Source organism: Delphinapterus leucas, chromosome 14 (assembly GCF_059928025.1).
Source record: "Delphinapterus leucas isolate spDelLeu-1000000601 "Yukka" chromosome 14, BTC_Dleu_Yukka2, whole genome shotgun sequence".
Taxonomy (NCBI): domain Eukaryota; kingdom Metazoa; phylum Chordata; class Mammalia; order Artiodactyla; family Monodontidae; genus Delphinapterus; species Delphinapterus leucas.
Window position 1 is genome coordinate 42,078,561 of NC_143142.1, and position 27,758 is coordinate 42,106,318.

Genomic DNA, 27,758 nt, shown 5'->3' on the forward strand with positions numbered 1-27,758 from the left:
TATTTGTATGCCAACAAATCACTCCAGTGACCCGTTCGGTACCCGGAAACAAATCCACAACAGGACATCTAAGTATAGGAAACAAACGTTCAACGTACTGAAGGATAGCCCATGAGGATGCATCTTGCAGAACTGGAAGTTTTTCAGGTATCATTGCCTGACCCCAAAACATTTAATCTTCCTGTATAACACAGCTTGGCCCCAATACCAGCTGAAAGATGGGGAAACGTGGCCCGTCAATGGGTCTACTAATTGCCAGCCAGGTCCAACAACCCACCAGGAAAAGTACTCCCTTTGAGGCAGGTCCCCAGTGGAGAAGGAGGGCTCATCCAGGTTTGTATAACTGGAAAATTCATAGTAAGGTGTTGAGGGAAGAAGATACATCCAGAGCCTCATGCTATTTTCAGACTAGGGCATCAAGTGATCCCAGATAACAAACCCAACTGGGACCACTGAGACAATGGAGAAGGGAGTAGAAGACGGAGGCCAACCCATTATAAAAATTTGATCCTAAAAGGGAATCTAGGCAGCAGGAAAGAAACTGTCGATTGGAATGAGATAAAGGAAATCAATCAGAAGCCAATGGAAACCCTTTGGCAATCCTAGAGCACCTAGGGAATGCCTACCACTGACCCTGAGTCATTGGAAGGGAAAACAATCCTGAGGTCATATTTCATTTCCCTAAGCACCCCCCCCACCCCGATATCAGGCATAAACTTCCTACCTCTCGCCTGGTCAAGGCTGCCTACCAGGTATTTAATAACAAGACATACAATAGCCAGGACATGGAAGCAACCTAAGTGTCCATTGACAGATGAATGGATAAAGAAGATGTGGCACATATATACAATGGACTATTACTCAGCCATAAAAAAGAACGAAATTGAGTTATTTGTAGTGAGGTGGATGGACCTAGAGTCTGTCATACAGAGTGAAGTAAGTCAGAAAGAGAAAAACAAATACCTTATGCTAACACATATATATGGAATCTAAAAAAAAAAAAAGGTTCTGAAGAACCTAGGGGCAGGACAGGAATAAAGACGCAGACGTAGAGAATGGAGTTGAGGACATGGGGAGGGGGAAGGGTAAGCTGGGACCAAGTGAGAGAGTGGCATGGACATATATACACTACCAAATGTAAAAGAGATAGCTAGTGGGAAGCAGCTGCATAGCACAGGGAGATCAGCTCAGTGCTCTGTGACCACCTAGAGGGGTGGGATAGAGGGATAGGTGACCACAAGAGGGAGGGGATGTGGGGATTTACGTATACATATAGCTAATTCACTTTGTTATACAGCAGAAACTAACACACCATTGTAAAGCAATTATACTCCAATAAAGATGTTAAAAAAAAAAATAACAAGACATAGAGGAGGATAAAAAAGCCCAGAGGCAAGCCTACCCACTGGCTGTTGCCCTCCAATGTCAACCAGTCAGCACGTGAATCTGGACTAACCACCCACAGAGATTCTTGACTCCAGTGAGTAATTCCTGGCTCCCATCAAAGGAGAGAAGCCAAGGAAACTTGGATCCAATCATGCGCCATATGTAAACAAGAGGGACACTGGGAAAGAGAATGCCCTCGCCGACCCGAAGGGGGATGTAAATGACAGATCCCAGCCACTACACTTGAACACAGATGGTCCAAATAGGTTAAGAGTGACGGGGCTGGGGGCTCCTAAGCTGGCACGCCAATTGACCTCCAAGGAGCCCCAGCTGACACTGGACGTAGGGGAAAGCCTGTTGAATTCTTAGTCGACACCAGTGCCACTTACTGGGTTCTGAAAACCAGATCGAGCAGACCCAGTCACAAGGGTTGTAAAACTAAGGGGGTATCAGAGAAAGCGTAGGAACAGGCATTCTTAGAGCCTTTACAGTGCCATTCCTTCCTGTTTGTACAAATTGGAGATTGGTGTCCCCTTCGACAAAGGGCACAAGATGATAACATTAATGGTTGAGAGCAAACCTCCTCAGACAGAGCAAGTCCATCTCCCTGGAGGAAATCCCGAGGTCTGAGCCCAGGGACGGGCGGGCTGAGCTGCAGGAGCCAATCCCATGATAGTCCATCAAAACCCCGGACATATATGGCCAACAGAAAAGAGCACCCCCTTTGTCAGGAGGCCTTATTGGGCACTGCCTAACTTACCAGGACCTTGTTAGATCAGGCCAGCTTGTCATCTCCCCAATCTCCCCGTAAAGAAATGTACTGGGGAGTACCGGGTGGTAAAGGACCTCAAGGCAGTCAGTGAAGCACCTGAGGATATACATCCAGTGGTCCCCAATCCCTATACCCTGCTGGCCGCTCTACGTCCACAGGACCTGGTATCTGTGTTTGATTTACCTGGAGCTTTTCTTCTGAAAAACAACAAGATAACAAAAACTACAATACACCAGGGATATTCAGGCCCCGGCAATGAGCCTCGACACCAGGGCACACTCGCGTACAGGCGACAAGATCGAGATACCTGCATTTTTAGGAAAAATTTGACATGTGACCATTATTCCTTTCCTAATATTTGGGCCATGCATCCCAAATTTTCTGGCATCCCCTGTCGCCAAAACGTTAGACAAATGGTGGTCGCTCAGAGAAACAAACAGTGAGGGCTGAGGTCTGGGGGCAAACAAACAAATCTAAAGGCAGCTGAGAAGGTCGGCTCCTCCACCCGCGGTTATGACGACGCCCACACTCAGCAGGCAGCGGTTACATAAGACGCACCTGCGCCCCTCAGCGTCCCTCGAGAATGAGGAGCAGGGCAAAAGGCAGAGGAGAAATTTGTCACCAGCAAAGATGATTAACAATTTCCGGGGAACAGAAATAGAATCTGGGTAATAAACTCTAACCTTTTTTTTTCCTTTGCGCTTAGGCTAGTTTCAGTGGCTCATAGGATGCTGCTGGCAGAGGCCTCGCACCTGGCCCTTCAGACCAGACTTCCTCATGCAAAATGGCTGCTCCGACAGCTCAGCTCAGCAGACCGTGTTCAGAGGCCGTGCGCGAGACACCTCAACCCAAGATGGCGGTGGCAGGCTGTGTGCCGAAGCACTGCACCCGGCACTGCAGTCTGGAGCCAGGAGCTGCGCAGCCGCGCCCGCCCTGCGAGAACCCCCTAGCCCCGCGAGAATCCCCTAGCCCCGCGAGAATCCCCTAGCCCCGCGAGAACCCACTAGCCCCGCGAGAACCCCGTTCCCCTGCCACGAGATCCCTATAAAGCAGCGCCGCCCACCCCTGACTGGGAGAGCGTGTGACCCGGAGCGAGAGTTTGCATCCTTCTGTTCTTTGATCAAGGGATAAAGGTTGGCTTGAAGGATACCTTGAAGGAGGACCCTTGTTGGGTCACGACTTGAAAGGTTTGGTAACATTAATTATCAGCCTTCTGTTTCCAACCAGTCTGGGGTCTTCCTGCTTGTTCTCAGCATGTAGCCAGCATCCTCCACCTGCGTGGGCGTCTTAGTTCTTACAGAACAACTGAAAGGTATGTGTCAAATTGTTATGACTATCCCTTGAGGAGAAACTAGGTCCTTGTTTTATCACTGAGCTCGTTTCTTGACTGCTTTTCCTTTGTTTCTGCATTCCCTCACTTCCCTAGAGAGTAACTCTCTTGCCTGCTCTTTGGTACTCAGGAAAGGCCTAGGAGACTAAAGGCTTTTTCCTGCAAACAAGAAACAGGGTACATGGAGGGGCTTTTGTACCCAGGAAGGTTCCCCCAGGGTCCTGCTCAGTTTCAGTCCCTTCTTTGCTTTGACACTTCTCAATCCTGAGGGGAACAGGGGTGGGACAAGAAAGGGAATGAAGTTTTGGATGGAGAGGTTCATCATCAACTCAGCAGGGGAACTTGGTTTTAGGGGGACTCGGTTTCAGTGGCAAGACACATAGACAGTTGGGGAATGTTAAAGCTGGCAGTGTCAAAGGTGACTATAAATATTATCAAGTTCAATTCTTTTCAAACTTTGGAAACGGAATTCCGAAGAAATGCGACCAGGAGTAAAGGGGAGACCGAGCATGTGACTCAGAACTTTCCACTTCAGCTTGAAATGGAACAGCTTAAATTTAATGTTTCATTATTAGGCTTCCGCAAAATGTTTCATAAATTGTTTAAAGGGTCCTCTGGGAAACAAAACCCTGCTCAAAAGCAGTATGCTTATTTACAAAAGCCACTAGATGGCCTTCACTTTCTTATTGCCCTCATCATCTTGGTCTGCAGAAGCAACTCCATAAATGTTGGTTGAATTAAGGCACTTGCCCAAGACAACACTGTTGGTCAGTACTAAGCTCAGACTGGAACCGAGGTCTCCAGATTCCCAGCCCAGGGTTGTGACTGCCATTGTCACACTGCTTTCAGTTATTGGGGTCCTAAGTATAATAAATACTTGCCGAATAATTGCACTAACCTGCTTCATGTAAAAATTGATGCACACTTCCAGGAAAATATATTCAGCTCCATCGTCATGGTTGGTCATGGCTTTTACAAGACCTAGCTTTGAGTTGAGATGGGACAGAGGGTTCCCTTGGTGGTGCAACTTGGAGAGGAGTGGCTATGGCAACACCATAGAGAACCCAATTTCCACATCTTTTTATTTTTTTAATTAATTTTTATTGGCGTATAGTTCCTTTACAATGCTGTGTTAGTTTCTACTGTACAACAAAATGAATCAACTATACGTATACATATATCCCCTCTTTTTTGGATTTCCTTCCCATTTAGGTCACCACAGAGCACTGAGTAGAGTTCCCTGTGCTATACAGTAGGTTCTCATTAGTTATCTATTTTATACAGAGTATCAATAGTGTATATATCCTGTTTATCACAGACTTATGTTCTTTCAGTACAAAATTTTGCATCATCAGAAGTCCCTTTTTCAAATGCAAATGTTCCTGGGTAGACCAATTCATTCAGTCCTTATCAAAATGAATTAGAACAGTGATTCAGAAAATTGTACACAGCCTTTATCTTGGGCTCTCCTTACAAAGCAACTTCTGCTTCAGTCATTCTGGGGTGAGGCCTGAGCTTCTGCATTTCAAACAAGATGCAGGTGCTGTGATGCTGCTGGCCTGAGGACCAGTCTTTGAAACTAAGCAAACAAGTGTCCAAAAAAGACCTAGGGGGAATAGAGCACAGGCATAAATCTGGTGGCAGAGCTTCTGCATGAGTTCCACATTCAGGAAGGCCAGGCCTTGGGGGCTTCTAGTGTGGGAGATTCTAAAAATTTTCTAAGAAGGGCCTGAGTGTGGTCACGAGGCGCAGAAAAGGCAGGGCACCAAAGACTGTTTTACTGGAAGCTGGCTAGTTTGAAAAAGAAAGTACAAAGCTGGGTTCAGCCAAGGGAATGGGTGAGTCTTATAATGAGCCATCTCTATGCTTAGCACCCACCTGGGCATCCACAAGAGCCTGGAGTCCTGGATTGTTTAATAAACCCCCTTCCCAGGCTCCCTCGACTTTCAGGTTAACACCTCACTGAGGTGACTAAGCTGTAAGCACGCACTGGAGTCTCACCTAGCTCTGCCGCAGCAGCAATATCAGGATTGGAGATGATCTTCATAAAGGCTGGGGGACGGGAGCACTTGCTAAGTTGGTTTCAGTGAGACTTTCACAAAACTCCTTAAGCAGTTTGCCTCGTAGCAGGCAATATCCAGTCTTCCTCCCTCTGTGGCGTTATGCAGGGGCTTGGAGTTTCCTTAGCCCCAGCTTAATTTTTACCAGATCCCTACTGAGCATACACAGAAGCAATTTTTTTAATTGGGCTATTTTTTTTAATATATTTTGTACTTTTCTTTCTTCTTCTTTTTTAAAATTTAAGCAAATACTGTTGCAAAAGGGAGATGAGTCATGGGTGAAGTTTGAAGTTTTGTCAGGATTTTTTCAAGGCATTATGGTAAATATCCTTTCTCTTTTAGACCTATACAATTTAGAAATATATCCATATTTTTTAAGGGTGGGGGATATCTTTGTATAACAAAATAAAAACTAGCTCTAAAATAATTTCCCAAACTAAGTTATATGTAAAATTACATCATTCATTCCTTTGCCAAATAAGGTGTAATTTTAATTTCTAGAAATGATAGTTATGTATTTTGTCCTCATCTTGAACACATCTTTTCTCTTATTGAACACATCTTTCTCTTATTTTATTAAAAAGAAACACCCCAGATTATCTTACTTATTTGTCAGCCACAAGCTTGAGACAAGCTGGAGCTAATCTCATTTTTAACTTTCTGAGTTTGTTGACACCACTTTGCATTCAATTAGTTAGCAGTTAGCCCTCCTTCTCCCAGAAAAAGAAAATTTTCTTGTTGGTGTTCAGTACGTTCTGCAGGGCTGTCTTCCTAGTTCTCATCTGCACTTACCATGTTGAGGAGTCTTCCTACTTCTTTTTTCTATCACTGCAAAGTTAATGTTATTTTAAAATGTCCCCCGTCAGAGCCTGGATTCTCCTGAGGAGCATATTCCTTTCCATGGAATGGGCATTTTCACAACTTAATATCTTATATTTGATTACCATCGGTGCATATTTAAATGTTGTCTTGCTCATCTTGTTTATTACATATATGTATTAAAAACTAATAAGAGCAAAATAAGACAAAAAATGAGCATTTCATTTTGGCATCCTCCCTACTACAAAACCCTGCAGATGTTTGGCTGCCTGTGATATATTTTGGAAGATGGAATTTGCAACTGTTATAATTAAGCAATGCCATTAAGTCACCCGAGAGTACATTAGAAAGTAAACTGGTGCTGTGTGCTCAGGAACCCAAGATTATAGGCTGAGATCTCTATTCAGTGTCTGAAGTCAGCTCCCTTCAAATTGATTCTGAAATAAAAGGTGTTATTTCTTTTCCCTACCTCCAGAATACATAAGTGTATTAAACATGTCCCTTATATTGATTTGGCATGCCAGTTGTAATCTTGAATTGTAGGGGAGGTTTTCGTAAACAGTGCTATTTCTATTTTGCTACTCCTGTTTCAGTGGTAATGGGCAAGAGAAATGCGTAGGTCTGGATTATTTCCAGGGATTTGGCTGAGATCCATGAACTCAATAGTGGTTTGAAAAAAAAGGAAAGAAAGAAATCAAGAGAAAGAAAGGAATCCTAGCACTTCCCATTGCAGTTAGAATTAGATGAAGGTAATGTCACATCTCAGACTTTTCCCTACATAATACCATCTGGAAAGAGACAATCAAATCCCAACAACCCAAAATACAAATCATCAGCAATCTGAATAGAACATTGATACAATAGTTGTTCTCCAAAGCAGCTTGAACAATCTATAATCCAATAAATTTAGAATATTAACAATTAAAAACTTGTTAATAATTACCTAACAAAATTAAGCTAGATAATCTTGAACATAGCACCATGCTAAACTCCTCTTCGACAGCAGTTTAAGCTGACTAAACTAAGACAGGTCCAGCCCCTTGCTATTAGCTACGCAAAGTGTGGTCTTAGGAACTCGCCCCTTGCTACTCCAGGTATGGTCTTTGAAGCAATATTATAAGCACAGTTAGGGAGCTTGTTGGAAATGCACAAGCTTAGCCCCACCCAAGACCTACTGAATCTGAATCTATATATATATATTTTTTAAATTACTATTTATTTATTTGGCTGTGCCGGGTCTTAGTTATGGCATGCAGGATCTTTAGTTGCGGCATGTGGGATCTAGTTCCCTGACCAGGGATTGAACCCGGGCCCCCTGCTTTGGGAGCGTGGAGTCTTAACCACTGGACCACCAGGAAGCCCCCTGAATCTATATTTTAACAAGATCTCCAGATGATTCATTCACATATTTAAGTAGGAGAAGCACTGATCTAAATCCTTGGCTTCCTACCTGTTTTCAGGGACCCAGGTCAGCCCAAATTCACAAAGCCTTTTAGTCGCAGGACAGGTACCACCTTTTTCTACTTCCCCACTGGTCAGTCATTTCCTTGACTTTAATGATGTGGCTGATCTCCCTAAAGTCACACTGCATTTTGGCAGTTTCCAAGAATGCTTTACAAATACCACCCGTCTAGAGGATTGGATCCCCCCTCTTTTCAGTAGAGCTGCTTTTACTGAGCTCCTCACAGAAACATTAACAAGATATCGATGCTATACATTTTCAATTTAGTCCTCAGACTGATCTTTCTGTACCTGAACTGTTGTCAGAATGGATTGCTTTTCTGCCCATACCTGACATACGCCTCCCCTGATCTAACAATCTGTTGCAACTTGGCAGCCTAAGTTTATCAAGTTTTCTATTCTTCTTCCAGTTTTTCTTCTATAGATACTACTCTGCTTTTCTTCTTCATTTGTCTGGGTTCAATTTGGTTTTGCTCTGATAGAATTGATGCAAAAGGAAACTCTTTGTAAAATGACATTGTCCTTTATAGATATGGCCTATCAGGAATGTGTCCTCCCTACAATGACTCCAAAGACCTGCTTCCATGGCCTTCTCAGGCTCCCACTTTTTCACTCTACCCATCAGCAGAGGTGGAACAGTGTTCCCATTGTGTGTGATTTTGTTGGAAGATTGCAAAGGATCTTGCATATGACCTGAGGACATATGCCCTCTAATGAACTTTAAGAAAAAGGAAAAACAGGAACTTTAAGAAAAAGGAAATACAAACCTAGCTACATGAGGTCCATTGCATCATGCTCATACAGATACAAAAAGATTTAACTATGGCAAAGTCCAATCAATCACTATGGTAACTAGTATATCAACCAAAAGGCCAAGGTCCGCTTTGTGCTCCAGATAGCCTCTAGATTCTTCTCCTCCCCCACATATACTTGCTTGTCAGTTGCCTTCATGATTACATTTAATCCAAGATTTTGCTACATAAGGTTTGCTTTTATTTCTACTTGGCAATTTTAGTTTTGCTTTGACTTCCAGAAACTCAACATTATGAATCACTTGAGCAAATAACGAGCCAATAAACACAAATCCAAGGGAAATTTCTACAAAGCTGTCTGACTCTATTTTCACACAGAGTGAAATGTTTCTTGTCATGGGATAATAATCTGAGAAACAACATCTGGCCAGATCCACAACTTCATTTCAAATTGCATACTATTTTAATATGTTAGAATAAACATTTCTTTATGCAGTCAGTATCTATTCAGTGCCTACTAGATGCAAGAACAAAAGAACAAAGGAAAAACTCATACAGTTAAATGATTTTTTTTCTTATTTCTTCAAGCCTGTTCTTCTCAAATCCATCAAAAGGGCCTCCTAGCTAATTGAAAGGTCTCCATGGCTTTCCGTACTCCTAAACAGCTCACATCAGCCCTGGGAGCACTATCAATTCAGAAGAGGCCTTGAACACTTTTCAACTCCCCATGGAGGCACTCTCGCAAGCATCTAGAAGAGAGAGCTCTTGATGGCAAATCAAACATAATTTTAGTTAATATGTTTCTTAGTCATCTCAGTTTAATTTTTGTCCTCCCCCCACATGAACCATTTTTCATACTACTTCCAATGGTAACAATTTCCCAGCCTCTTGAAACTACGTGCTTAGCACTGTGGGACCTAATCAGGTTTTCTAAGCAGCTCCATGCTGTGCTCTCAACACTCTGGGACAATGGAAGACAACTGAAATAAACTGGGGGAAATGTTTTTCTTTCCCTCTTCCCAAGTATGCAGTTGGTTCTCAATAAGTTTGCTTCTGATATAGTAGCCAGGCATAAAACCTTGTGATCATATTGAGAATCACTGCCCCCAAGATGCATCAAAAGGTGCTGAGAGACTTCTGATACCAGATGGGGGCTTGCACAAGACCAAGGAGGGGGCACTCAAGAGAGCAAGTCTCCATGCTGGATGCTGGATCTGTATGTCATTGGCTGAGCAGAGAGATGTACATGAGCAAATAAAATCTCATTTTGTTGAAAAGCCCTATTTGTTTCAGCTACCTGCTCCAATTTGGGCTGTTTTCCAATTGAGATGTCCTTTAACTTGGAAGAACTCTTCCTTCTATTTTCCTAAACATTCCCTGATAAATTCTTCTCTTTTGCATATGGTAAGTTTTTTGTCCACAAGGCTTTTCCTTCTAAGCTTCCCTGGAGCTTCACACAGCCTCTTTTAGGAGATACCGTAAGAGAAAAGGCAAACAGAATTATAAAGTTGAGACAAATGCTGCCTGATTCTAAAACTAAAAACAAGATTCAGCCATCACTATCTAGAAAAACAGACCCTATTAATAATAATATGATGCTTCTGATACATCCCCTACTTTATACTTTGTAAATTAGCCTGCCATTCTCATCAGTCTCCCCTCAGGGTTGGCGAGAAGAGCACTGGCGCCCCAGGTAATATTTTTTTGGCAACCCCTCCCCAAAACAACAAAGCCAGTCCCCCACTGCTCTCTCCTCTACAGTCCTCAGGTTGCCCCATCTCTCTAATTGGTATTCATCCAACGCGGAACAGTAGCTATCAGTACTTGATGATTAACAGCCTTGTGAGACCTTGTGGTAGCAGCAAGAGTTGGCTCTTGTATCCACCATTTAAAAGGGATACTTGAATGTGAGATTCTTGTTTCAAAGAGGTACAGATGGATGGCATTGTGTTTCCACCACCTGAATGGGTCATGGGAGCGAGGGATGTGTGGTGGAGGACGTACACCAAAATCCCTCTGTGCAGTGTCCCTCCCGACATGGCTATATTCTGGGGAACTTTGAAAGCTTGATCTGATTCTACAATGCTCAGACATTAATAAATCACTTGACTGTTTAGTCTTGAGACACCTGTTTGTATTTCAGAGGGCCTTCTGATCTTTATGTTTTCTCCGTATTTTTTTTTAATAAATTTATTTTATTTTTGGCTGCGTTGGGTCTTTGTTGCTGCGTGCGGGCTTCTCATTTCAGTGCCTTCTTTTGTTGCATAGCACGGGCTCTAGGCACGCGGACTTCAGTAGTTGTGGCGCACGGGCTTAGTTGTTCCGCGGTGTGTGGGATCTTCAGGTATCGAACCCGTGTCCCCTGCATTGGCAGGTGGATTCTTAACCACTGCGCCACCAGGGAAGTCCCCTCCCTGTTGATTTTTGTGCAGTCCAAACCTCTTGACCCCCGCCTCCCCCACCAACCCCAGATTTAGGATTCCTGACTCTCTGCATTCTGCACCAACTTCACTGAGTCATAGGAAATTGGATATTCATCTACATTTATGCTAGAGAGTAACCCAGAGTCACATATAGAATTAAACTCCTTTTCTGAAGGATCCTAAAGGTCTCTAGTTACAAAGAATTTTGCATGTCAAAATGATGATCCCACCATGTGGGGCTCTTGGCTTTGCACTGGACTTCGGCACTGGATTGCAGAAACATGTTTTGGGTCTCATGGAACTACCAAGTATGTTTAGATGGCACCAGACTTTATAAGCCACAGAGAAAATTGTAAATACTTTTGGATACTGGTGTACATGTTATAAATAATTCTGGCAGAGTTTTAATTCTTTAGGACTTGGGGGGTTTGTTATATTCCATTTTTCATTATTTGTTCATTTCCATGTGGCCTTATTTCTGCAAACACAATTTCTTGAGAAATGGAATTAGGTCCAGATTTAGCAAATACAAAAGGATGATTTGTGACATTTCTCTCATAAACTGGTTCTGAGCAAAGGCAAAATGAACTCATTTATACTTAGTGGAACATAATTGTAAATTTACACATAAAAGTTGAAGGGAAAATTGATACTTTGAATTTCACTGGTCTCTACAGTTGCTCTCCTAACCGCTTTAGGGTGATGAGGCCCCCCTCTTTCGGTCAGTCTTATGCCCAGAACCCCACAGGGCCCATCTACTGACTAGAGGAAGCAGTGACTAAGTGGCCCCGGAGACAAGTTCCTCTCAGTAGAACTATTTCTTTTTCGAATGCTTCAGACTCACCACTGTGCATTGGTTCTATAGAGTGACTCAAGGAGAAAGGAAATGGCTAATGTAAAAATAACTTTTTGAGCTATTCATATAATTATGTTCCCTCTGCCTAAAATACTCTTCAAGCAGCTTACAGGACACAATGGCTCACTCCCTCACCTCTTTCAGGTCACTCAATTGCCACCTTTTCAGGTAGGACCTCCCTGACCGCCTGTTTTACATTGCAGCCCCTCCACCCCCAAACCCTTATCCCTCTCTGCTTTTTCTCCAGAACCACTGTGCATGCACACAGACCATCAGACACACACACACACACAGGCACACACACACACACCCCACTAGGATGCAGGCGCCATGAGGAAAGGGATTTTTGGTTTTTTGGTCACTCCTCTATCCCCAGTTCCCCGAATAGTGCCTAGCGCAGGAGAAACGCTCTGTAAATATTTGTCGAATAAAAAAGGAATACAAATCCATAAACAACATACACATAAACACAATCTCAGCCACATTATCTGTGTAAAGTTCACACTATAATATTCACTTTTCCCCTAGACTTTGCCTCATTAGGACTGAGCCTGTACCTTTTAACCTGTTTTCCTCTCTATAGAAAGGTTTGAAGTGAGAGAAAATGCATTTCCTAAACTCTATACTTTACTGGAAGTAATTAGTTGACCTCCTTAAATGACTAGTCTATGCCTTTATTTCTTCAACAGGCTCCCTCTTCAACTCCTGAGTGCTGAATTCAGTCCCCACCACACCACATAACAACCCTGAAATTCTTCTCACTCAATCACTAAATCCAAGTGGATGAGTTTTCACTTTTGTGTGTGTCTCTCTCTCATGGAGACTAAGTGGCCTCCCTCATGGAGGTTACATGCTGGTGGGTCTTACCTCACTTTAATTCATTCTCCACAATGATGTCAGAAGGACGTTCCCAACTCTTTACTCGTCCTTCAGGTCTGAGCTGAAATGCCACGTGCTCAGGAGAGATTTTCCTCATCCTACAGACTGGGTTGGATGCCCAGGTCAGATGTCTTCCTGGTGTCCTGCCTTTCTTCATTATGGTCCTTACCACTCTTAAAACTGCTTAAGGATGAAGTTAAACCAAAGTATAATATGTGGCTTTTACTGCTCACTTCTGCCACGTGCTCACAATTCATCCCCATCGTGGCAACTTATCAAACCCCCCTCTCCCACCCAGTGCACTGCATGCTCTCAGCTCTCTGGGCCTTTGCTCACAACAGGAACTGGCATTTCTTGAGGCCTGTTATGAATCAAACATGCTAACAGGTGCTTTTAATATATTATCTCATTCAGGACTTAAAACAATCTAAGAACTTTTGTTTTAATGGCAGGCGACAGAAACCCTCACAGAAATTGACTTATGCATAGGGAGATTTGATTCATAATAGTAGAGTGCAGAAGCAAAACGGGGGTCAGGCCTGACCTCACTGGGGTGACAGTGAGGACCTTGGCACTCAGTTTCCCTGTTCTCACTTCCGAGATCTGCTTTCCTTATATTGGCATTTCTGTGGGATTCAGATGGCTGTAGAAGGTCTAGCCCAGTATAATTCTAGGTTCAAGCCTCCCCAGAAAAAGTAGCGAATCAAAAAAAGACTCAAAATTGAATCTTGCTGGCCCTCAAGTGCCCATTCCTGGACCAACCATTGCCATCGGGAGGACACAAGGCATTGAGTGGCCCAGGCTGAAGACACACATGTCTCCACTTGAAGCTGGGAGTGAACCCTGCCTCATGAGTCTCACCCAAAGATGAGAGACGGGTGGTTTCTCCAAAGCAAAATTAGCATACAGTTATAACAAGAAAAGGAGGTAAATAATAAATAACAAAAATAACTAACACCCAGTATACAACCCCATGATCATAAATAATGCTTCCCTCTTTTTTTTTTCTTTTTTTTTTTTTTTTTTACAGTTTTGGCAATAAAGGTCAAGCCACTTGGCCAGGATCACAAAGGCCAGGTCTCTCTAGTATGACCAATGCTTCCTAACATCTGTCTTCTCCCTTCGCCTAGAAGGTTCTTACCCTATTTCTTCACGTGCCTAACTCCAAGATGTGCTTTGAAACTCAGCTCAAGTGTGACTCTCTTTTGGAAGCCTTTAGAGATGCACCTTCTCTCCTACCCAAGCTGATAAACTGAAACTCCACTGAGCAATCCCCCTCCTCCCATAATTTCCTCTCTGTTCTCCTTAAGCCTTGACTTCTTATTTGTCTTCACCAGAAATCTGTAATTTATTCATCTGTAGAACCCAGTGCTTGGAGAAGTGCTAAGTTTGTTGAATAAAATTGAGCTATCAGGGTACTTTAAGTGTCACAAAACCAAATGAGATAGGTTATCAGCTCCATTCTATAGGAGGAAACTGGAGGCTCTGACAAGTTATGTGTAACTCACATCCTCACAGGGTCTTGGGTGAGCCAGAATGGGAACTAAGTCACCAAGGATTGGTGCTAGGGCTAGATAACTTAGTTCAAAAAGGCTAAGATTAAAGTGAGTTTGAATCTAGGTTCTAAAGAATGCTGGGAGTTAAGAGGGGAAAAAGATAGAAAATTAGGATACTTGGAAGCACATGGACATAAACCTAGCAAGAAGGGGTCTGGGTAATTGCCACACAACAACAGAGCTGTTCACATTATCTCCAAGATTTATATTTACTGGCGGTTGTGTGGGATTGGTATGAAAATGTTGAGGAAAGGACTCAAGTGGAGGTCCTCTTCCTCAAAGTCAAATGCCGTTAACATTGTTTTTTTATGTTATAAAGCTTTTGGTTTCCTTAATCCATTTTATGGATTGTAGATGTCATTCTCATCTAACAGCTTAATTAATAACTTCCTTGTGTAGCTCAATCTGGAAAGATGATTAGGAATCAGGAATATTTACTGAAGTAATTCATCTCCATGTTCATGCTAGTAGCAAAAGGGCAGGGGAGGAAGAAGAGAATTAGGATGTGTATGGCTTCAAATACCATGGCTAACGGGGGCACCCTGTGTTTTCTGGAATTCAACAGGGCCATCCTTTGCTGTCTAGTCTATTTCTGGAAGAGCCGCTGAAGAGCTAGCTGCTAACGTCAGGTGCATTAGTCTTACCAGGCTTTCCAAGAAGGCACTGATGCAGTGGGCAAGAAGACTGCCTTCCAGGAACGGTGAGTTACAGAGAGAAATGACCCTATGTTTCCTGGGAGAAGGTAAAAATGAGGGGAAACATGAGTAAATACAACACAACAATATTTGGGCCCACTAATAATGTGACTTGGAGGACTTTTATATGATTCCTGTTTTGGGGAAACTGTTTGAAAATCTTTCACTGGCCAAGGCAGACCTGGTACTGTTAGCTAGACCGGTTAATTTTACATCTGTTCTAACACAAATAGCCAACAGGCATATTATTTCCAGATTCCTAAAATTTGGTGAACAGCAGTGGAATTAATTCTTGATTACACATGAGAACATGCTCTCCCCCTACTTAAATCCCATCGTGTTTTTCTACTATAGATGGCACACAGCAGAGCTTCTTTCACACTCCTTGATTTCTTACTAAGAAAACCTGATCCTTTTGAAAACTTGAACTAAAAAGTTTTGGAGTTTCTATTATATGATTGCTATAAAAATTGTGGAATTCACCAAAACTGTGATCCTGGATTTGATTTAGATAAGCTCCCAATAACAGAGCTAAAGTTATTAGCTCTGTTAAAGTTTGGTTTTCCTCATGGAGTTTACTCTGAGACTAGATTCTCTATCCAAGTCTAACCCAACTAGGGGAAGGGGATATATATATATATATATATATATATATTTTAAGTATTTCATTTTGTTAGTTTAGCATTGTATTGAACACTCTTCAGATTGTAAGAATAGCAGAATATCACTGGAATTTAGGCCTTCAGAGAATATGAAGTTGAATTAATTATAGTCCCTGCCCCCAAGATGTTTATAATCCAACAGGAGGATAAGACAGCAGGCTTACATAAGAGAGCTTCAGACAAAATATAATGTAGATTCAAAAGAAAAATATGGGTTGAGAGCTAGAGGTTGTTGCATTTGAGAAGGTTCTTGAAGGATTTTATGAGGAATATATTGAGGTGAGGGAGAGGAATACAGAGTTGTGGAGGATATCTCAGGGAGCAGGAAAGCATGGATACTCCCGTCCCATTGCCCATGGTCCTGAACATTGATCTATAAGAACTGCATGACTTATTCTTCTCTGAAAAACCAAACTGAGTGTTAAAACTGCTCCACAGACTTTTAAAATTTTACTCTGTTTTAATCATCACTGCCTTTGATCACCAATCAGTAAGCAAATTCTTAATGTGCTCTGGGCATAACAATCAAAAGAACCAGAATAAATCAAGCTAATTTAATGACTAATGTAAATATACTGGATCTTCTATTCATGATTCACTTTGCTATTTGCCAGTTGACTCCAAAGTTGTGGTCCAGGAATAGACAACAGGTAAGGAGATCTCAGAGTCAGAACCTGGCTCTCAGGCCATGCAAAGGTACTGTTACATAAGGCCGCTGCCTCAGCTTGACCAACAGATGATGCAGCAACCGCTCCCTTAAGAAATATTTGGAGTGACTATTTGTGAAGTTCTGTCACCTGATGTTCATCTTTCCTTTCCCACCGATATATCTTTCCATCAGTAATGTGCAGAGTAAAAGCAAGCATAACATAATATACAAGATCGTAACCCAGCAGAACTAACTATAACCAAGGAGAGGGGCTTCATCTAGTATGAGAGATGCAAGGGCTTAACACTTGAACTCTGAGATCCTCAAGTGACCGCCTTCTATATCTCTCTGTGTTGCCCTGCCTATAAAATGGGGCTAACTCAGCTCACCTAGATAACTCACAGACATGAAAGGAAGATTAATTATTCAGGGTTCATTGACTGCTTTCAATATGAAAAGCACGATGTATGTCACAAACAGAGGGCTGTAACTTCAGGGGAGGGGAGACAGTCAGCAGGCACAGATGAACATTTAAAAAACAAAGGCCCTATTCTCATGTAAATACGCAATAATAAAGGCTATGGAAAGAAAGCTGCAGGAAATGTAAACAGAATATTTTCCATGAGGAGTCAGCAGATTTTATCAAGTTAATAAATTATTACAATAGAGTATATAAAATCAAACTCATGCAGAATCAGACCAGAGAATATCATGTGTGGCTGCTGGGATTATCTGGTGGGAAAGATCTCATTGATTTTTGTAGAGCATTGGATCTGAGAGATTTTTAAATTAGGTAAGGATGATGACCCAGTTTGGGTGGGAAAAGCTTAGAGGTTCCCAAGGAAGAATACAGCCCAAGAAGTAGTCTCTGGAGGTACAGTTATTTTTAACCTTTCAGACCTGCATGACATGAAGAGAATTCTGAAAACTGAATGCAAAAAGGAAACATTTTAAGAACTTCTGTATCCATTTCTCACTGTCATGATCTGAGCAAAGATTTTAAAAGGACAAAGTTTATTTACAATTAAATAGGGATTTAAGGAAAATAAAATTCAGGTTGCTTTTTTTATATTTACCAGTATGTGAGGGAACAAAGTTGGGTGAATTTTCTCTTGGCCTGTGATTTGACTAAGAAAGCCCTGTAGGAAATAAAGACTATAAGCATCAAATACAAAACGAGGTAAGTATGCCAAATTAAAAAATCAGTGGAGACATTACAGGAACACTAAAAACTTTAAAAAGACATTATTTATCAGTTAGCTATTGCCAAAATAATGCTGCATGACAGACAACCACAAAAACTAGTAGCATATAACAAGCACTTGCTCTCATGGTTCTTGGGCTGGTTCTATTTCACATACGAGGCTGGCCTGTTCCACATGTCTCTCATTCTCCTTAAACCCGTGAGCTAGCCAGGGCATGTCCTCCTCATGGTTCCAGACTTCAGAACTGAAACTTCCACTCTATTCTGCCAGCCAAAGCGAGGAATATTGCCAAGCCCAAAGTCAAGGAGCAGAATATTGCCAAGCCCAAAGTCAAGGAGCAGGGAAGCACACTCTTTGTGTTATGAGGAGCCAGGATGTGAATGCAAGGAAGGATGAAGAACTGAGCCCAAGAATTCAAGTAGAATTTTGTTCCAAAGTTATATATCAAAAAGCTCTGGAAACAAAAGAAGTCCAGAGACAGAGATCAAGGTGGACCTGAGATACAGAAGTACAACTTTTAACAAAATATTTATGAAATGATGACGTGTTCAATTTCTTTTCCATCTATGTGTATATGTTCACTTGGGCATATAATTCTAATGGCTGACATCAATCAATTCTCTTCTTACTGATAAAAAGTCTAAGGCATTTTTCTTTTTAAACTTAAAGAACTTCATAATGGCTCTATAATATGGAGAGCTTAGCTTCTTTGAGAAGCATTCGCCACGTACTGAAAGGTTTTGATAGTGTCATTTCTGTATATCACAAGTAAACTCTCAAAAAGTGTTCTACCAAGATACTGTCTTCAACCGTAGAGGTGAATTCCATCTCCACGAATTTTGGGAGAGTTTCAAACTAATGAGGAGTGGAGGTAGCAGCCCCAGATTTTCTAAACCATCTTCATCAACTCAATAAAATGTCCAACAGGCTCTCAGAAAAGTTAACTACTAAACACATTTTTAAACTCAACTACTGAGAGAATATTTTCCACTTGCAATATCAACTGTCATAATGTCAGTTTTCATCTTTTATCACCAGAATTGGTTTTTTAACCTTAAAATATAACTTTAACCCATCAGATAGAAATAGTGATAACGTTTTGTGTGGGTAAAGAAACAAGCACTCTTGTACACAGTTGACTGGGAAATAAACTTATGCAGATTTTTGGAAGGCAGTCTGGCAGTGTGTATTAGTTAATTAACTGGTATGTAAAATTATCAGGCCCTTTGACACAATAATTCTAGGAACTTACAGATAACTTTGATAACTTCTAGGAACTTACCTAAAGTAATTAACTAAGTAGAAAAAGGAGTATATATTGGATGTTCTTTATCATATTGTTTATAGTAATAAAAAAGAATCTACTTAAATTCTTATCAATGGGGAATTTGTTCAATATCATGAAATATTAGGTAGCTATTAGGGTAAAACTCATCATGTTAAAATATCCAAGATGTAGTATTGACTGAAAAGTAGTAGATTAAAGACCAGAATATTACATATAATATTTTGCACATATTCATATATACATGTAAATTCCATATGTGCTTACGTATGCATGAAAACTTACATACCAAACATTTACCAGTGATCGTCACTAGGAGGAAAGAGTTGCTTTGGTGCAATAGGAAAATGGTTACCTTTTGTTTTTCTTCACACACTCCTACGTTATTTGAGTTAGTATGAAGAATATGTATTACTTTGATAGCCGTATTCAACCACAGAAAAACCTTTTCAACTTTTTTTTTTAATTATTTATTTATTTTTGGCTGTGTTGGGTCTTCGTTGCTGTGCGGTGTGCATGGGTTTTTTCTAGTTGCTGCGAGCGGGGGCTACTCTTCGTTGCAGTGTGCGGGCTTCTCGTTGTGGTGGCTTCTCTTGTGGAGCATGGGCTCTAGGTGCACAGACTTCAGTAGTTGTGGCATGCAGGCTCAGTAGTTGTGGCGCACGGTCTTAGTTGGTCCGTGGCATGTGGGATCTTCCTGGACCAGGGCTCGAACCCGTGTCCCCTGTATTGGCAGGTGGATTCCTAACCACTGCGCCACCAGGGAAGTCCCCCTTTTCAACTATTTTCACTTTCTCTGGCCTCAAAAATGCCTTTTCTAGTGGTTTTCACTTTTTCTGGCCTCCATGCCACCTATATACAGTCCACCAAAATCCCCCATTTGCAGAAACCAAAATATTCAGTTGAGCAAAATGTGTTACTGTAAAGTTAATGAAAGGTCAGTGGAGCCTGCACAACTAACTAGCCACCAGTAGTTCTGGGTCAGGTGCTGAACCCAAATGTGCTTTGGTTGAGGTCTGGTTTGTCTACTAGTCTAGACAGTGTCTACTTTTGGTTTAAATATCAATAGCTACAATTCTGGGTTCATGTCTGGCTCGGATTTCAAAGGCAGTGCCAATAACCCCAGTTATCTCCTACTTAATTGGTATCCATTTCACAGCCACGGAAATAAGTCTAAGACACTACTGGGATGTGGCAACACACTCTTTTTACCACCCTGCTTCCAAAGATGAGGTTACCTGCCACTCCCCTGGCCAGGTCTCCATCCCAAACCATTGCCACCCTCTTGCCCCAGTACAAGAGACTTGGCCTGCCCCTCTTTGAAAATGGGGCTGAGTGAGGACAAAAGCCAATGCCAACCACTCTACCTGATTTTACTTACTGTGGGTACCTTGTTGCAGGCTTTACCATACTTCTAAATCACAGGTCTCTAACCAGATTGTGTTCATGCATTTTTTTCTCCATGCTTTTCCTACACTATCTCCTTTCATTTTCCCTCAGGGAGGTTTTTCTCCCCACTGGCCCTTCAAGAGGCAGTTCAAATGCAGTCTCGTTCACGTGAAAGTCTTTACTGAAGTTGTAAAAATTTACATCCTTAACTCTAAGAAAACGCTTCACTCTCTTCTCTGATCTTGCCCATACTTTCTACTTCCGTCATTGCGTGAGAACACACTGTCTCGTCCTGTAATGTATTGTGTACATTTGTGCCTTCACAAAAGGTAGTAAGAGCCTTCAGTAACTCTCACCATCATCCTCATGCCTCACCCTCTTCTGCTTGCATTACACTTATGCAGCAAAATCCCAACACTGGGTCAAGCCAGCCACCTGCCCTTGCACTCCTACACTGAGACTGCTGAGGAATGGTTAAATAGCAATGCAGAGTGCTGTCAGGGTCCAGTGCTGTCTCCAACAGTAACTGGACCCTGACACTGCCCAGGGCAGCCTCTCTCATACTGCCTACATGTAGTAGCTGCTCCAAAGCTTCCCACCCTAGTCAAGTTCTCTGCCCCCACCAGGATCCTGCCTACCCTCAGCAGTTAACTTGGATTGCTCTTAGAGAGAGAGCCCACTCACCAGGACCTGTCTCAATCTCTTCTCCCTGCCATCTCTCCCCACCTTACACCTATGCATGGATCCACACTACAGTGGAGGCTGTGGTGCCCAGATCCCCTTACTGGCAGGTGCTTTTGTCCCTCAGCTGCTCTGAGAGCTGGTTGTTTAAAATTCACAGCTATTGCCTTCCCTGGAGAACTGCCCTCGGACCAACAAGACACACCTAGTCTGGAAGGCTATGACCGACTCCCCTGGTGGGCAGACCTTAACCGATGAGTAACTGGCACAGGGGGAAAGGCCAGTCCCCTGCCTCAAGGTGGGTAACCTTGTGCTGTAGCCCCTCCTTCCATGATCAGACTGACATTAGTTTCCAGTCAAGATCACACTCTTGCTTAGCTTTCTTCCCTACCCCATAGAGAAGATGCAGAGTAGTATCAGAAGAGGAAAAGATCTTAGGAGAAAAATGAGTTCTGTTTTTGACATGTTAAGTCTGAAATGCCTATGGTATTAAACTTCACATGTTTAGTAGGCAATTGATATTGAAGGTTTCAAGAAGTGATGTGCTGGTAAACATATAACTGGCTCTTGGTGGGGAGGGGGAATACATGCACACATATGTACATTAGTTTTTATACATTTTCCTGATATGAAAGATGTGTGGTGCCTAATTTACAAGTAATAATAAAGTATGTAACACTCTATTGTAAATTCCATACCACCAATCAGTACTCACAAAATGTTTTTGTTGACTTTTACCAAGTGCTTGTTGTATCATAGACAGCCTATAAGTGCAATTGACAAATGACTGCAGTTATGGTCTATATTTATGTTTATTTTATTTTATTTTTTTTGTGGTACGCGGGCCTCTCACTGTTGTGGCCTCTCCTGTTGCGGAGCACGGGCTCCAGACATGCAGGCTCAGCGGCCATGGCTCACGGGCCCAGACGCTTCGCGGCATGTGGGATCTTCCCGGACCAGGGCACGAACCTGTGTCCCCTGCATCGGCAGGCGGACTCTCAACCACTGCGCCACCAGGGAAGCCGTATATTTATGTTTATTTTAAGAGAAAGTGAAACAATGAAGATGTGGGTCAGAATTTCTCTTGTTCATCAATGATAGGAGTAATTTCTTTGCTGAACTGGATAATAATTTTTGAGTATCTCAATTTTTTGGTGTTACAGCTATAGACATGACACACTATTAAGTTTAATCTGCATTAACATTTTCTCAATCACCTTCTTAAGTCTAGACAATCAACAAAACAATAAATTAAGCCCTGACTTGAAGTATTTCCCAATTTCCATGGCATAAATATTCTCACTGTGGCAGTTTTCAAGTTACCGAGATGGTATCACTGAATGCGAGTTGGAAGAGATGTGCAGTGATACACCACTATCGAGTCCTTTCAATATACAAATACAACAGACATCCCAAATCTCAAGAGCATTAATAGTTTTAAAATGTAGAAAAATTGTTAGGAAGTAATGAGTTTTAAGTATTTACTACCTCTGTTTTTACTATAATTTATTTTATCATAAATTTACAATAAAGGCTGGGTTTAGCAGCTGGCTCACAAAATTCCTGAAAATTGGTAGTTCCCTGGCAGTCCCGTGGTTAGGATTTGGCACTTTCACTGCCATGGCCCAGCTTCAATCCCTGGTCGGGGAACTGAGATCCCACGAGCCACACGGGTCGGCAAAAAAAATAAAAAATAAAAATAAATAAAATCCTGAAAATTTAACAGTCGGCTCTCCTGAGGTAGCACAAGCTGGCTGCCGCACACCACTGGTTTAAAGTGAAGTTGAGAGGTCCGGGCTGAGACGTTAAGTGTATAGATAGTCGTCAGACCAGGGATATGGATGAAATTCCCCCAGGACGAATATATTTAATAAGAAGGTAAGACAAAGTAGTGAGGATGAAACCCTGGAGGAAACCAGCGTTTAAAGGCAGGTAGTAAAAAGTGAGCATGGGGAGGAGATGAGAAACTATGAAGGAGTAAAAAGGGTAGGAAGCAGAGGGCGGTAGGGGCAGGGCAAGGGCGAAGAGTGACATAAGAAACGGGGTGGTCAGCGGTACGAGATGATGCCAACAGGTGATCACAAGGAATGAAAAGTACCCATTCATTCACGGGATCATTTGTTCACTCATGCACCACTGAGAATTCATTTTTGCTGAGCACTCTGGAGTGCTTGGAAATCTAATATATTAAAGTGGGATCTGTTAGCCTTACTTGAGGCTGAGGACCAAAACACACTCCAAATAAGGTGCTAGCCCCCTTAGACACGGTTGGGGGATGTAGCAGCCTGGTGGCTGACTCACGCCAGGAAAAAAGAGTACACGTGAGAGGCGGGCTCAAGTGGTCTACAGCCAGAGCAGGAGGCTATGTTTGAGAAGTAGAACCTCAGAACCATTGAATGCATCCTAAGAAGGTTCTGCCAGAGGGCTAAGCGGTCTCTGCAGAAAGGCTGGAGGTGTATGTTTGGATGCAGAGATTACAGCTACCCATTTACTGTATAAAATGTTCTTTCCTTAGTTTCTGTGACATTTCTCACATTGTCTCACTAATGCTCCGTATCCACCCACTCCCCCCTCTGCTTACCTCTTTAGGAGTTCAGTCCTCCTTATGTTACTGAGACTCCTCCATAAAATTATCTTCAGAAAGAAATACTACTTCCTAGTTTGAGCGGAATATACTATTTTCATCTAATCTAAGACTCATCTTAGATCTGAGTGTCCAAACTGAAGTGATGTAATACGGCTTATCCTTTTCAGCCTGAATTTGCATACATCTTCCTTTCTCCACTGTGGCAAACTTATTGATGCGTCAGCCCAAATATGAGTGTACAGATCCCACCCATGCTAACCGAGGTGCTCCAAGGAGCTCTTGCTATCTATTTTTCACAGAAGACAAATTATAAATAATAATAAAGCCATGTCAGAAGCCCATCACCCCTCATGTAAGGGAACTGTCTGCTAGAGGAAATGCTTAGAAGCCAGAAAATGTTAATAAAGGAAACAGGTCTAACAGGCAACTGGATTGAACATGGTTGAGTGAATATTACGCAGTAAGGAAAGCCATTTGGAATGTAACAGTATGTTTGTGGAGGGTGATACAGAGCGGGGGAGAAGCACGAGGAAATAAAAGGAGCATTGTTAAGGTAGAATTGCCATGCAGCCAAGGCTACAAGAGAGATGTGAAGTGGAGAGGCCGAAGGAACACATGATGATAAGATCATTATATGTATCATATAGTTGGCTGTATGGGTGAAGGAGCAAAATAGCACATATTTTCCTAGCAAGTTGTAGAATCCTAATGGTTTAGCTCTGGGCACAGAATAGAGGATAACAGAGACCAGTGAGGAATATTGTCATCAGTGTCATCATTCTTCCCACAAAAATAGACTCTCCTAAGGAGACTTTTTTTTATTAACAAGGGGAAATAAGACAAAGTTAGCTTTGCTTACCATTTTATAACTACAAAATTATTGCAATACTCTAATTCATTAATAAATCACCAGCATAACCAGGCAACTACCCCTAGCCTACTTAAAAATGAAATGTATCCTTCTGCTACACATCTTAAGTATAGACATTGAAACAGGTTCACAATCCCTTATCTGAAACTCCTAGGACAACATGTGGGCATATACAGTATCTTACATTGGCACCTCAAGCAGAATCTGAGTCAGATAAAGACAGACTATAAATAACCTCACCATAAGTCAGGCCAGGTTTTGCAGCCAGATGACCTCAGGATAGGTCAGGATGGGGGAATTGTGGAGAAGGCACTGTGGGTCTGTTAAAAACCTGACTTTTATTTTAACCCATCTGTTTTATCACTTCATTTATGATTCCTTAATTTCTGCATACATCCTAATTCATAACCAAAATTTCTGATACTCTTTCAACTAATTTTTATGGAACGCCCATTACATATTAAGCATTATTCCACGTACCATGTGACCAGCAGTAGATAAAACCAAAGTCTCTCACTTTGGGGAGCTGACAATGACTCCCTTTGGGCAATAGGAAAATTCATAGATGAGCTATAAGTGATTAAAGAATTCAGTTTGATTGTTAAATCTTGTCATGGCTCCTAAAGGGGCCAGAGACCACATCCCACATCACACCCATCATATTTTGTGGTATTAATGCCAAAAGTAAGAATTTTATGATTAGGCTTGCTATACAGCTTTTTTATAGTTTTAGCAAACTATTTGGAATATACACCACATTTGTAATCATACTTCTCTCTTTCTAAAACTGCTTCTTGTGCCTTAGTATTTTTTCTTTGTCAGATTATAGCTTTATTTTCAAGAATGCAGATTTGGTTCTTTTAGATCATCCTCTATTTTTTGCCTTATTAGTTTATGATCTTATCTTTATTATTCCCTTCAGAATTCTTCCTTATAGTTATATTGTTTTATCTGCATTTAGTTTTGGCTTCCTCATCCATATTCCTGAGTTGAATTTATTTTCCATTTTTTTTTGTTTTTACATGAAGGCACTTAAGGCTATCAGTTTACTTCTAAGAACTGTTGTATCAACACCTCACGAGTTTTTGATATTGACAGCTTTTATTATAGCTCAGTTCTAAATGTTTTAAATTTCCACTGCAATATTCTCTTTAACTACAGATGTTTATTAATAAATTTTGAAGGCTCCTGGCACAGGTACTGTTGTCAGATAGTGACTTCTATAATATTGATTCTTTAAAATTTGATCAGACTTTTGTAAATTAGCCTAAGGTCAGTTTTTGTAAATATTACATGTACTTGAAAAAAATGTATACTCTGTCAGGTATAGGATTTTATATTTACCTATTAGATTTTCTGCATCAAGACTATCCAGCATGGTAGCCACTAACCAGCTGGGGCTACTGACCACTTTAAACGTGGCAGGTGATGTACTGTAAATGTGAAATACAATCTAGATTTCTAAGACTCACTATGAAGAGAATGTAAAACATCTCATGAATCTCTTGAAATAGCATTTGGGGCAGTTTGGGTTACATAAAATATATTATTAAGTTTTCCTGTTTCCATAATTTTAAATGTAGCTACTAGAAAAAATTTTAATTACATATGGAGCTGACATTACATTTCTATTAGACACAATCGTTCTCTATCCTTATTGTTGTCTGTCTGAGCCGAGATTAAAATCCTTTCACTATGGTTTTGGAGTTTTACATTTTTGCTTGTAATTCTCGGTTTTTGCTTTATATATTCCAAAGTTATTAAATCTTAAGTGGTTTTCCTATTTAATTAACTTCAGATCCTTTTTTATTCCTATTATTGCTTTTGCTTATAAATTCTACTTTGATATCAATATGCCTGTTTATTTTCTACCTTTTTGTTATATTTTAGTAATATCTCAGTAGGAGTTTAGCAGGGTTTCCCAATTTAACGTCTTTTTTTTTTTAATGTCTTTATTGAATTTGTTACAGTATTGCTTCTGTTTTATGTTTTGGTTTTTTGGCCACAAGGCATGTGGGATCTTAGCTCCCTGACCAGGGATCAAATACGCACCCCCTGCATTGGAAGGCGAAGTCTTAACCGTTGTACCGCGAGGAAAGTCCCTAATGTCTTTTAATAAATAAGCTTAATCTGTTTATACTTATCGTGATTGATGTATTTATATCTAATTCTATGATATTCTTTTGTGACTTTTTGCCACTCCCCCCCCCGCCCTTTTTTCTTCCTTCATTCCTTCCTTCCACTGAATTCATACATTTTCTCTATTTCTCACTTTTTCCTCTTCCTCCTTCTTTCCTGGCTCTTAAACTTATAAAATATATTTGTCTTTTTAACATGATGACTCATATTTTTTATACTAACACTTTTAACATTACTCTTACAATTTCACCTTAAAATTTTCCAACAAAGTCTAAAGTTTTTCAGTCTTTCTATTCCCCTGAACATGAAAACCCACTTGCTTCCTATCTTGTATCTTGTTTTTGTATCAGCTACCTATTGTTACAACAATGCTGCCAAACAAAGAAACACACACACACAGTCAGGGGCATACAACAAAAAACATTTACGTAGCTTAAGAGCCTGTGGGGTCTAGCTGGTCTGGACTAGACTTGCATCTGTGGTCAGCTGGCTGGTTGGCTGGGGGTTCGGGGTTGTTGGCTGGTGTTGTCTATGTTGATTTGGCTTTGCCTCTTATGTCTCTTACATTCCTGGGCAGGTTATCCTGGGCAGATTTCCATGGCAAAGGTAGAGGTATAGAGTGGAAGCAGAACTGCACCAGTGCTTTTACAGGACTCTGCAAGTTACATCTGCTAACGTCCCACTGACAAAATCAAGTAACATAGCCAAACTCAGAATCAAGGAGGAAGAAAATTAACTCTGCCTCTTCAGTGAGGAAGTGCAAAATCACATGGCAAAGGTGCATGAACTCAGAGAGGGGTAAAGAATTGAGATCATGACTGCAACCAACCTATCACATTGAACTTTACCTTTCCTTTCCATCCCAAAAAGGGTGATGTGTTTCCTATGAATAAATATTTGACAAATTTTATGTAATCTTTTTTTTCATCCCACACCTTCTTCTGAATTATTTTTTTGCTGAAGTACATCTTCCATGGATGATAAACTCTCTTGGTCTTCGTAAGTCTGAAAGTGTTTCTATTTTGCCTTCACTAAAGAATGCTAGTTTTAGCTGGGAGTAACATTTAGGCTGACTTATTTTCCCTCAGTATCTGACTCCTCTGTTATCTTTTGATTGTTGCAGATAATTCTCTTGTCTAAATTTTATTTCCTTATAGGTAGTAATGTGTTTTTTCTCTCAGGTAGTTTTTACATGTTTTGCTTTTTGAACAGGATGATAATGTATCTGAATATGGATTCATTTTCCTCTGTCCTGATTGGATTTAGGGAAAATTAACAATCTGAGTATTAACAGACTGAAT

The 27,758-nt window shown here is 41.2% G+C and overlaps 1 long non-coding RNA gene across 1 annotated transcript; it reads left to right on the top strand.

Moving 5' to 3' along the window:
• Positions 1–3,171: 3,171 nt before the first annotated feature.
• LOC111181485 (uncharacterized) lies at positions 3,172–26,453 on the top strand. The gene is made up of 3 exons (XR_002646506.2): positions 3,172–3,470; positions 14,860–14,994; positions 21,021–26,453. It is a non-coding gene; the product is annotated as an uncharacterized LOC111181485 (long non-coding RNA).
• Positions 26,454–27,758: the final 1,305 nt, after the last annotated feature.